Source organism: Stegodyphus dumicola, chromosome 2, assembly GCF_044657685.1.
Source record: "Stegodyphus dumicola isolate Sdum_Otavi_A_Nest chromosome 2, ASM4465768v1".
NCBI classification, from domain to species: Eukaryota; Metazoa; Arthropoda; class Arachnida; order Araneae; family Eresidae; genus Stegodyphus; species Stegodyphus dumicola.
The window spans coordinates 106,187,407-106,200,068 of NC_140769.1; the positions used below are offsets into that span (position 1 = coordinate 106,187,407).

General features: G+C 36.1%; 1 protein-coding gene across 7 annotated transcripts in view; it reads left to right on the forward strand.

Moving 5' to 3' along the window:
• LOC118205610 (death-associated protein kinase dapk-1-like) overlaps positions 1–12,662 on the forward strand; it is a 154,050-nt gene that overhangs the window by 13,940 nt on the left and 127,448 nt on the right. The gene's annotated exons all lie outside the window — the stretch shown is intronic.

Below are 12,662 nucleotides of genomic sequence, written 5' to 3' on the forward strand. Positions count from 1 at the left end.
TAAAACATTTTGTGTAATTGATTTCAATGTAGGAATTTCAATAACTTGAAAAAGGAAAAATAACAATTTTTAATTCTCTTCATTTAATGAAGCCATTATATTATGCATTAGCAGTTTCTTGTGCATGTAAAATTTGGTTTCGATATTCATACGTATAGAAAGTAACTGCATCATATTCAACGATACCGTTGATTTTTTTAGGGGAAAACAATCGTATTTCGTATAGTTATTTTTTTAATGAAAAGTCATAATTCTTATCTATACTATTCATTTCCTTTCTGTTTAGAACAGCTTTAAAATGTGATTGAAATTTTATTGTAAAAAATCATCTAATTATAAACATTAGATAGCATTATAAACACTAAATTTAGGATGCTTAATGATTCTTCTTTAATAAGCCTGTCTTCCGAAAGATGTTTATTAATATCATCCTAATGTAATTTCTAAGTATATTGGTAAGTGCAGAATTCATTGTTTACATTTTGCATGTACTATTTAATGAACGCATGGCAACTAATAAATGATAAAAGATGCAAGCACAATACTTCAGTATTTAGCTACATAAATACTTAATTTTAAATAAAATATTGTAAAATTATTTTTATTAATATTTCTCTGTGACCTGATTCTAGAAATCACACAACTAGTTTTGAGACGTAGCAATTTAGAAATCATAGAGAAGTAAGTAAACAGAAGAATTAAAAGCAATAAAAATCATAAATAAATGACAAAAATAGATAAAATGCTCTTAATTTAGCGTAACTCGTACACCCCCCTTTTTTTTAATCATGCAGTTCACACTTTTCAGACGAAAATTTTAAAAATAAATTCTAGAAATTAAAAATTTTAATTAATTTTTTTTCCTGCAAAGCTAAGAGATTCCTATTTTTAGTAAATTATTTTAAATTTTGAAATAATTTCAAGCTTCCTTTCAAAAACATTTAACATTTTGATGTATTAGCTATTGTTCTGATTGAATTATTATTTTGATTGAATTAAAACTTTGGTGATTATTATTCCGCAGGAAGTTTTTGACAAATGGTTCTTAAAAACCTAATTAAAACTCAATTGCTATGGTTTATAAATAAATTATTATTAGCGATTGGATTAATCGAGATTATTTACCTTTGTTTTTGTCTGAATATAAAGTCTAAAATCGTTACTTCAATTCAAATTAACTCAAATGCTACATAATCTGATATGTTAAATACTCTTCAGAATGTGTTTATCTATTTAAAATCATATAGAGTTAATTTGTTAGTTCTTTTTTTTTTTTGTTTTTTTTTTTTTTGTTTTATTTATTAAAAAAAAGAAAAAGGAAGGGAAAAAATAGAAGGAGCGAGGAGGGAAAAAAAAAAAAAAAAAAAAAAAAAAAAAAAAAAAAAAAGAACGAAATTCTGAAAGCATTCCCAGCAGAGGATTTGTTAATTTTTTTTATGCTTTTGCCGAGCCCGCATTTCATCAAACTGCTCTTGGATTCACTTAGACTAACACAACGTTTCTGTATTTTTAAAACTTCATTATTAAGCATCGCTGCCTTCCCACTTACGCCTCATAAATTTCAATATTAAAATCACAAAATTTTTAAAAGCACTGTATTTTTAGATCTCCTTACAGAATATTGTTGTGATACGTTTTTCTATTGTTATAATGTCTTTTGTCAGTTCATCATATCAGTCTTCAGTTTTCTTAACAAAATGACCTACACAACTTTTTTTTTTTTTTTTTTTGTCTTTTTAGCTTTATTGTTAAACATCACTTTCTTCCCACATAAGCCACATAAAATTCAACAGTAAAATCACAAAAATTTTTAAAGTAGCATTATAGAGTCTATGTCTTTTTGGAAACATAAATTGTAGACCCTAAGTGGAAGACGAAGTAGCGAATTTTTGCTGTGTCTTTGAAGAACAGATACTTACGGAAGAAGGTTTAAATAACCTTTTTAATTGAACTAAAGTAACAAGATAATCGCACTCGATACTCACAATTCAGTACCGCTTGTGGCTAAGCAAAATTGAACAGAAAACAAAAAGTGTAAACTCACAATAAATTAGGATGGCTAACGACTGATTCCTTAGCTATCTAAATCGCTAAGTCGGCTGCGCACAGGAAAGCCGAGCCTAGAATATCAATATGATCTGACGGGTGTCTAACACCAACTTAGAGAGCTAATTCAAACCCACAGCATAAACTCGGAACTAACTCCCTCACGAACTCTTGAGCAGCTTAAATACTGCTTTTGAACATACTTAGATTTTGCACACTACGTCATTAAAATTTACATTCCGGCAGAAAACTGAAATTCGGAAGGAAAGGAAAGTAGAACTAAATTAATTAGAATAAAATAAGGTCTTTACAGTACGTACACTCTTTTGCAAAAAAATCGAAGCACCATGAAGAAAGTGGTTGTTTTTGAAGAAATTGAATATGTGTATAACTAAAACACAGATAATAAGGTGATTAAGAAGTCAAGGTCATAGTACCTGTTCACGGCTCACAATCATCCATTGGGTGTTCAAATTAGTAGCTGGTCGAACCGCCCCTGGCGGCAATGCATGCTTGAATTCGTCGAGGCAAGGAGTGGTAGAGGCTCCTAATGTCATTCTGCCAGGCATTCATCCGTTGTCGCTGATCTGCGATATTTTGTGGTGCCCTTTGTGGTGCCCGAATCTGGCGGCCTACCATGTCCCAGACATGCTCGATTGGTGAAAGGTCTGGTGACCTTGCTTGCCGAGGAAGAGTAACAACCGCACGAAGACAGTCCAGAGATATGCGAGCGGTATGGAGTCTGGCATTATCTTATGGCCCCAGGAGAACGTGCCATGAAGGGTAATGCAACCGGCCGCAAGATGGATGTACGGAGGATGACTAAAGATGACCTGCTATCATAAGAAATAGCGCCCTACACCATCACACCAGGGTGTATGGCTGTATGCCTTTGTAAAACAAAAGCTGATGGGGACCGCTGACCTCGTCCTAGTCGACAATGATAGCATTGGGGCGGTTCGGGGCTGGCGAACAGTCATCCTATCTTGCCTCACATTTATGCTCCTTGGCCTTCCAGAGCCTTCATTTCGTCAGCAATTTCTTTGTAGCAACTATTGCTGCCAACATCGTTGCACAGCAATGTCTGTACGCTGCAGGTGGCGGCCTATTGCTTGGTATGACAACCCAGCTTCACGCAACCCTACAATGCGACCACGTTCGAAGTCGTTTAGTTGTCTGTAAGGTCTTCGATATCGTCCTAAGTTAAAGGTTTTATACTTTGCGAATTGCGCACAAGATTGCGCGCGATATATTTGGTGGGAACAGTTTGAAAAGTGAAACGGATATTCAGAGTGATCGCAAATTCGCAAAACGAAAACAATCTTTCCTTTGGGGACAAAGCCCCTTTGGAGTAAAAATTTTAAAGGGCTTTTAATTCATATATAATTAATATATAAAAACTGCATGTAATGCTGTTCCTCTTTTATTTTCAATATTTCTTTACTAATAAGTTAATGAATTTATTTATCTAAAAATGTGCTTCTTGAAATATTTGCGCCGAAGTAATGAACCTTTCGCAATATTTCGAGAGGTGCATTTTCACGACTTTCAGTACATTTTTAAAAACTAAATTAATATTTACTATTATCATCCACATTTTTTTGTAGTTCGATACAAATATTCTTAATAGTTTTTTTAATTAATTTTGTTGCTCTTTGACATAAGATAGCTTTTTATGTATGTGACCTGCTGAAGAATAATTTTACTATTGTGATGCTAAGAATTAATTTTAAAAGAGTCAAGCATTCATTTAAAATACGTATGAGTAAGAAACTGCTTTCAGAGTTTTTTTAAGAAGCTGTTAAGCCATTCATTGACATTTGATACAATTTATATTTTATTTCCTTTCATAGTTTGCAAATAAATCAAATAAGTAAATAATTTTTCTTTTGACTGTTTCTCAAAAAAGTGTATGTAATTGAGAAAGAATGCATAAAATTTCGTTCGTATTACGGCCGCACTGGGGTTAGGTACCAACTTTCTAATTTAAATATGACACGTTTCTGTTATTTTATTTTCTTTGATTTGTTTTTACTTTCTTTTCTATAAGAGAGTGATAATAATTCTCGTGGTTTTGAAACTTGAGAGTTATGTTTGTGGTTTTTGTTGATTATGAGTAGTGTGTGGAGTTATTTTTCCTTGTAATGAATCACATACCGCTGGGGAGTTTACCTACTAATGAAAAAGAAAGCATTGCAATTTTTTAGAAATATGGCGTTTTGCCTACTAAGCGTGTAGGAATTCACATTCCGTGAAGTTAATTTGTTTGTACAGTTTTGTAACTTTTTTTTAAGTTAGCACAAGTCGATCTGTATATGGAGGGCAGCGACGATTTGTTCTACATCGCAAAGACCTCTGCAAGTTCTCTGATGCTTTTTAAGTTATAATAGATCGTTGTGCACAGGGACAGAGAACCGAGAAAGTAAAAAATGTTTTATTATGAGCATTTGTTACATTTTTAATTTAGTTAATTTGTTACGGAATAAAGTAATTTCTCTCTTTTTTTACGCGTGCCTCTGTGGCGTACTGGAAGCACGGCCGAAGCATAATCCGAAGGTCCAGAGTTCGAATCTCGGCACGGGCAATGCGAATTTTTCACGTTTTCTGCTTCAAAAACTCTAATGATTCTGCAGGTATCGCTAGTATTAAAAGCTGGTGGGCGATAACTCGTCACCACCAGGATGTGGCGATCGGGTCCCGTCATCCAAGGGCGCCCAATAAAAGGGGGAGTATATAAGGCATTTTTCTCTCTCCTTTCTGCGTGCTTTCTAGGTGTAACTGCACGCATAATCGGGAGTTTCAGAGATTCCGGAAGGGACGTTGCAGATTTCTTCAATTTGACACGGAAAAATTCTAAAAAGTGATTCTTCAACTGTCTGATGAAAATCTGAGTGTTTCGGTATGGATGTTTACTTTATGTAATTTTTATTGTTTCATTATATATGTTTCTTGCTTTTTTAATTTCATTGATTCGTTGCTGTTTTGTGTAATTTTCAGCGTGCCGTTATTTTTTTTTTAATGGATAGTGTTTTTCAAGTGTTAGGTTGGCGAAAAATTAGTCGTCAACTACTGGCGACTTATTCAGGGTCATTATCTTCCCAACGATCCTGAATAAGTCGCCTTAAAATTAAATTCAAACTAATTCATATTATAGTGACAGCTGATGGATGAAAAGAAGGTACATGAAAGAATTAACACCTGAACTAAACTTCACAAATTTACAAATGTTAACTGAGAACTAGTACCATCGATAGTACCATTTATTTTTAATATAAGTTAGTTTCGTTTTGAAAATTATCATTCTCCTGTTAACATCAATAGGGAAAATAAAAAATATATTTTAAATAAAACGTATGAGTTAAATTATTGAATACAGCTAGTTGGGAATTGTTATAAGACTCCTGTGTTTTTATATTATCTGTGCTTGTAGGTATAGATAGTCTTGTAATAATACCTTTTTAACCTCATACTCGTCGTAGACTTCAATACCATGCATTTCTTTCTTTTTGCCACCCTTAAAATTGTTACTGAAAAAGTAAATTTTTTCTTAAATTTTGATTTTTACCTTCTGACAAGTATCCCAGCCCATTTTTTAGTTTCGAAAACTTTCAATTGAGAAAATGCACTCAGTACTCAAAAGCATTATAAAAATATTAAGTCTAAATTTATCTATATGTTTTTGTGGTCATTCTTCATTATATTTGTATTCATCATGTTCTCTTCGAACTTGAGCTGCAGATTTAAATTTTGGTTCTTCATCTATTATCCTCTTTGCTATTATTTATCTTTCAGTTTTAAACACATTTTTGTATGATGATTCTGATTACGAACATAAACAAAATGTTCTCACTTTTTTAGTAAATTATAGAACATGTGTAACACTCGTAATATATCTTAGGATTGTTTATTGACAATGTTTATTATGATTACAGCATGATGTCAAGTTACCAAATACAATATAAACTCAAAATTCTCAGTTAAACAAAGATTTTATTTTCGATGAATTAAAATGATCAAAATGCATTATTTCATAGAGGGCATCGCAAAATTCTCTTAGATGATACCGTAGGAGTGAAATAACTTCCATTTAACTTTCCCGTGGAGAATCTAATGGTTATTTGTTAAGGAGTATTGCACTAGATTACTGACATCAAAAGTATTGCCCATGTTTGGGAATAATAGGGGCTTCTTGAGTTCTGATGCGTCGTAATTTTAGAGGATGAGCAACATACAGAATGAAAATGCCCCTAAGAATTGTATTCCAGTGAAAAACTTATTAAACTTTTTAACAAATTCCAGCGAACCTACCAGGTGATAGATGATAGCATTTTCTCCTATGATATCTCAGCTAGCGTTTACTACAGTATCATTTGCAGAATTTTCTATGTAGTTAATCGCTTGCTTTAATCCAGTAATATCTGCTGTCAAGGATTCGAAAGCTCTGCAAACAACAGTAAAACAGTTTTTCTGTAATACGGGGTAAACGGCAACGAATGCATTTGAAATGCTGTGTAGAACATTCGAAGGTAAAGATTTAACACGTTTTCATTTGGTCGACATAATGTTTTTCGTTGCTATGGACGATTTCGTGCAGGATGCGAAGATGTTCATGTTGAACATAGGAGTCGTCGCCCTTTGCAAACTCGCAAAGTCGGGAGTCGTCGTTCTTTACAAACGAAGAAAGGTAGATAGTTGTTGCTGATATATTGTCACCTGTCTCTTCGAATGGCAGCCGATAGTGATAGTGACGGAGGACGTGGCCACCAACCCTTTACTATTAAGTTAATTAGCATGTAAGGATCTTAAGTTTTACTAACGTTTATTTTATTTTAAATCTTTACTATCACTTCTTATTTTCTACTTCCGGCCAGAATTATAAGCGTGAAGGTTTTTATGCAAAGTTTGTCTGGCGAACGCCAAGTACTTAAGTTGTGGCTTTTTTGCCAAGCGAGAGAGAGGAAGCAGTGAGTTCGAAGCAGGCCGCTTACCTTAGAAGTTACGCAGTTGCTGTTCGCCTTCCAGGCCAGAGGTTTTAATCCTCTTGATAAATTAAACGTATTGTAGTGTTCACAGTCTCTGTGCTACATACGCTTCCTGTTATTACAAGGCCAATCTTCCACGTGTATTATTCTAAAGTTAAATTAGAGTTTAGTTTTATTTTTATACTTTTACGTTAGACCCCGAGTGGCGGGTCATTGTATTCCGAAGTACGGAAGTTATTGTATATAGAGAAAAATAAAGGGTTTTGTATACCCTTCGTCTGTATCCTGTCTACTTACTACAATTAGTGAACATAGCTTTAGTAAGCTCTCTGTTCCTAGTCGGGTCCTTGTATGTTCCCGAAGAAGGTTAGAAGGAACAATGAACCTGATAGTGGCGCCCAACGAAGAAGAATAACCATGGCCGAGTTTCAAGAAGAACCTGTGCTGCCTGCAGAAACGGCTCAGAATCCAGAAATGCCAGCTGCCGCCCTGGAAGGATTCGGTAACATCGTCCAGACCATGCGCGCTTCGATGAAACCAGAAGCAACATTTAACGGAAACTCACCGGTAACCAGTTTTTTGGAAAAATTGGATGACCACATCATGCTCTACCCCGTGCACGAGTTTCAAAAAGTTACCTTAGCTACCAGCGCTTTGAGGGGCCAAGCGCTTAACTGGTTCAAATGTATCGGCAGAAGTCTCTTGGGTCAAGCAGGAAGTCCCACCTATACTTACGAAAATTTCAAGACTGCCCTACTAAAAGCTTTCCCTGTTGTAAGGGATCGTGCGAAATTAGAAACGGAACTTTTTAGTATATATCAACAAAGAATTGAAAACCTCTCGAGCTTTATTTTAAGAAAAATTCACGTTTTCAAGCTCTTGTATGGAAACCGTCCGGATCCTGAAATAATTCAAGTGATTTTGCGGAGGTTACTGCCCAAGTGCAAGACTTTATTGAATTAAGAAATCCGACTACACTGGAAAAGTTATTTGAGCTAGCAATCCAGTTTGAAAGTAGAAGAACGGCGGACGTCGAAAGAAGACGCCAATATCAACAGCGAAACCAATTTGGTACGCCAAGACTACAACAAACTCAAGCACATGGCTACGGAGGCAAAGCGAATCAGTGGGCAAGGAAACCCGAGCATTCAAAAACAGCCGGCGAACGTCGACAGTTCAATAGCAACCCAGGAAAAAAGTCTCAAGGCCAGGGGAAAAAGAAGGAAAGCACGGAAAGGAAAAATAATTTAAACTAAAACGGATTTCTGCTGACGAGAGGGTGCGGAAATCCGAAGGCCACGAAAACCCCTCTTCCTACAAGTTAAATACAGTAATGGTGAAAAATTTGACTCTTCCGAAGATTGAAGTCTTGGTGAATAATATCCCGGCCACCGCACTCCTGGATACCGGCGCGCAGTGTTCCTGTGTGGCAGAAGTCTTTTTTAGAAAGTATTTTCGCAAATACCGCATATATAATGCGGATAATACGACAGTATTAGCGGCGCAAGGAGAAAAATGTAAGTGCGTAGGTAAAGTACCTTTGTGTATCCGTATCAAGGACGAACAAGTAAAGGTGATGTTTTTTATAGTAAAGAATCTGCAAGCACATTTGATCTTAGGGATAGATTTTCTTTCAGACGCACAAGCTACACTGGATTTTAATGAAGCGTCCCTTAAGCTGACAATGAAACCAGTGCGTGTAGAAAAGGTTGAACCGCCAAGGTTAAATCTTGACCACCTGCCTAATGACGAGCAAGATAGAATCCGACAAGTGGTAAGTGAATTTGCTTCGTTATTTAGTGATATTCCAGGATTTACTCAGGTTACTAACCATAGTATTGACACCGGAGATGCATTGCCAGTTCGTCAAAAATCATACCGGTATGATAAGAATAAGGAAAAAATTATAGAATGGCATATTACCGATATGCTACGTAAAAAGATCATAACGCCCATCTCAAGTAGTTATGCTAGCCCGGTGGTTTTATGTAAGAAAAATAATGACTATCCTTTGGAGCATCCAAAAAGGTGGAGATTCGCTATTGATTACCGTAAATTAAATTCCATAACGAAATATCCGGTATATCTGTTACCGATCATAGAAGAAATTTTAAGGAACATAAAATCAACCAAATTTATGACGACTTTAGACTTAACGACTGGTTATTTTCAAATAGGGGTGAGGCCTGAGGACGTGCCTAAGACTGCTTTTATAACCAAGTCTGGCACTTATGCATTTTTGCGTATGCCGTTTGGCCTTTCAGGCGCCCCGGCAACATTTCAGCGATGCATGGACATTGTGTTAAGACCTGTTCTTGGAAAGTCCACATTTATCTATTTAGACTATATCATTATTACTAGTGATAATCTAGACCAACATGTACAGGATTTAAGACAGGTGTTTTCTTTATTAAATGAGGGCGGTCTAAAAGTTAATGTCGAAAAGTGCAAATTTGCAGCCCCTGAATTAAAATATTTAGGTTACAAAATATCGCAAAAAGGGATCGAGACAGATGAATCAAAAATAATCGCTGTACAAAAGTATCCGACTCCAAACACGGCAAAGAAGCTCTCTTCTTTTCTAGGACTTTGTTCATATTATAGGTCCTTTATAAAAGATTTTGCGGCTATCGCTGAGCCATTGTTAAAATTAAAAAGGAAAAAGGCAAGATTCTCGTGGACGGCCGAAGCCAATAGTGCTTTCGAAAAATTAAAACAAGCATTAACGCAAGCCCCTGTGTTGAAATTTCCTGAAAAGGATGAAAATTTAGAAATTTCAGCGGATGCTTCGGATTATGCGGTAGGAGCGGTACTTTCGCAAAATCAGCAGCCCGTGGCATTTTTTAGCCGAACTTTAAATCAAACACAAAGAAACTATTCCGCGACCGAGAGAGAGGCACTTGCAGTTCTGTTAGCAGTGCAAAAGTTCCGAGTCTATTTTGGAAAGGCGCCGATAATAGTATACTCTGATCATGCGGCGGTAACTAGATTGTACTCAGGGAAAAATTTATCCCCAAGGTTAATAAGATGGGCACTCAAGCTGCAAGAATATAATCTGGTAATCAAGCATACCCCCGGAAAGGAAAATATCGTAGCAGATGCCCTATCACGAATTAAATTAGACGAACAGGGTAATACCGTAAAAGTTGCAATGCTTACAGCGTGTACAATAAATTCCCGAGAAACTGTAATAACCGAACTGGGTAAGGATTCTGAGTTTGGAAGTATTTATGAGTATTTGAAGGATCCTGAAAATTTTAGCCACCAAGATATTGTGGCGATAAGAAATAGGGCGGCCCATTACGAACTAATAGATGGTCTATTATTTTATACAAAAACTACGAATTCCAACAACGAATTTCGACCTGTTATCCCAGCTAGTCTTAGATTAAATATCCTGCAGGAGCTCCATGACAGCCCTTTAGCTTCTCATGCTGGTATTCGAAAAACTATCCAACGCGTACGCGAGGCAGTCTACTTTCCTGAACTGCAAAAGTTAACAAGGGCGTATGTCCAGTCCTGCCCAACATGTCAAGCAGTTAATTATATTAATTTCCGCCCGGCCGGGTTTCTAAATAGTATTAAATTCGAATTTCCAAATGAAATAATTGGCATCGATTTCTTGGGCCCTTTCCCAAAAAGTCAGTTAAATAAAAGTCGCTATCTCCTTGTTATGGTTGATCATTTTAGTAAATGGACCGAAATTGTTCCCTTAAAACGAGCCTCCGCGAAATTGGTTACTGATTCTATTTTAAATAAATATGTTTTAAAATACGGGGCGCCCCTTAAAGTTATATCGGATAATGGTCCTCAATTTGTAAGTAATATATTTGAAGACATGTGCCAAAAACTGGGCATACGTCATTTAAAAATGGTCCCGTATCGGCCGCAATCAAATATAGCGGAACGGGTCAACAGAAATATAGTGAAAATTATCCGTAGTTATGTTAAAAATTTTCATAAAAGCTGGGATAACTATGTCAATGAATTTGCTTTCGCCCTTAGGACCGCAAAACATGATACAACGGGCAAAACTCCTGCTGAGTTATTTCTAGGCAGAAAGATTATAACACCGTTAGATAAACTATTTTATGTGCAACAAAGAACCCCAGAATTTAAAATGGGTGATGTAGAAAAACTAATAAAAGAAGCAAAAGAGAATACGGAAGTAGCACAAAGAAAACAGAAATTATATTATGATTTGAAACGACGGGGAGTAACTTATAAAGTAGGGGATGAAGTTTTAAAAATTAAGCATTCACTTTCTTCAGCACCAGAAGATAAAACTGCCAAATTTTTTCCACGATTTGAAGGACCATATGTTATAGAAAAAATAACTCACGCTGTTGTAGTGTTAAAAGCCAGAAATGGTGAAACCTGTTCCGCAAACATTGATCAAATCAAGCCCTACTTCGATCGTAATAAAATGCAAATCTTTTCAGATCTTTTGCAGGATCCGGCACGGCAGACACTGCAGGTACAAGTTCCAGAGGTGAAAAAACGACAAGTACAAGGGCAAGCCAATGAGAGACAGAAGTAAGTGAAAAGAAAGTTGCCCCGCGGAAAAATGGAAGGTAACAAGAAAAAGAAGCCCTTCCACCGTCCAGAAAACAGATTTCACGAACACCCCCAGAATGAAGAAGGGAGAAGGACGACGTATGTGAAGAGGACCAGGAGAAATGACGGCAACTATAACCCGGCTTTAAAACGGAAGATCTACTCATCCGACAGAACTCTCCGCAGCAAAAGTCGCCGAACTGCGGAAGGGCCATCAGCGGCGGAGGAAAAAGTACAAGAAAAATTTGAACGGCCAACAACGAGGTCCAAGCAGGATCACGACAGAAGTTTCCCGGTTCCGCCAAGACCAGCTGCCATCAAACGGCAAAGACCACAAGCAGAGGAGAAAAGGAAGGTGTTCAAGGGTGGCCGAACTGGTGAAAAACGGAAGCTTCCAGAGGAAAGCACTGAAGGGCGAGCCCGTACAAGAAGGAGGATAAACCAAACTACTATCTGCAGTACCTTTAAAGACTGGGCCCAGAAAAGGATGTCCGAATATTACAAAGATAAGTAAAATTTTATGTTACTTTGCAAACTTAAGTTAATCTTTCATTCTTACTGCAAGTGGCAGATTTCAAGAAGTTTTACCTCATGCGAGGTCTACCTTTATCGCCAAAAGGGCGAGAAATGAGTTGTGACCGATTTTCGTATTATGTTTTTAAATTACTCGTGCGTAAAACTAAAGTTGATGTATAATAGCGTAGTGTAAAGACTTAAATATTGTAAAAAGTTATTGTATAAATTTTATTTAAAACATTCTAGCAAGAAAGAAGTTTTAGTCTGAAAGGCTTTTTGAAATGTAGTATTATTTCAATGTAGAAAGAATTGGCACTTGCTTTGAAAAGAATAGAAGTTAACAATGTACTACTAATGTATGTTTTCAAATGTGTAAAATTAACGGCATGTTGATATGTTCTTATATACACGTGAACTGTTATTTTAAATGTTAAGAAATACCGTGATATGGTAAAAGTGAAAGTAATGTTAAAAGTTTGTTATTCGTGTGACTGTAAAGATTAAATCATGGCGAATATGTGGTAAAGGTTGAATGATGTAGTTAGGCTCTCTGACGCTACA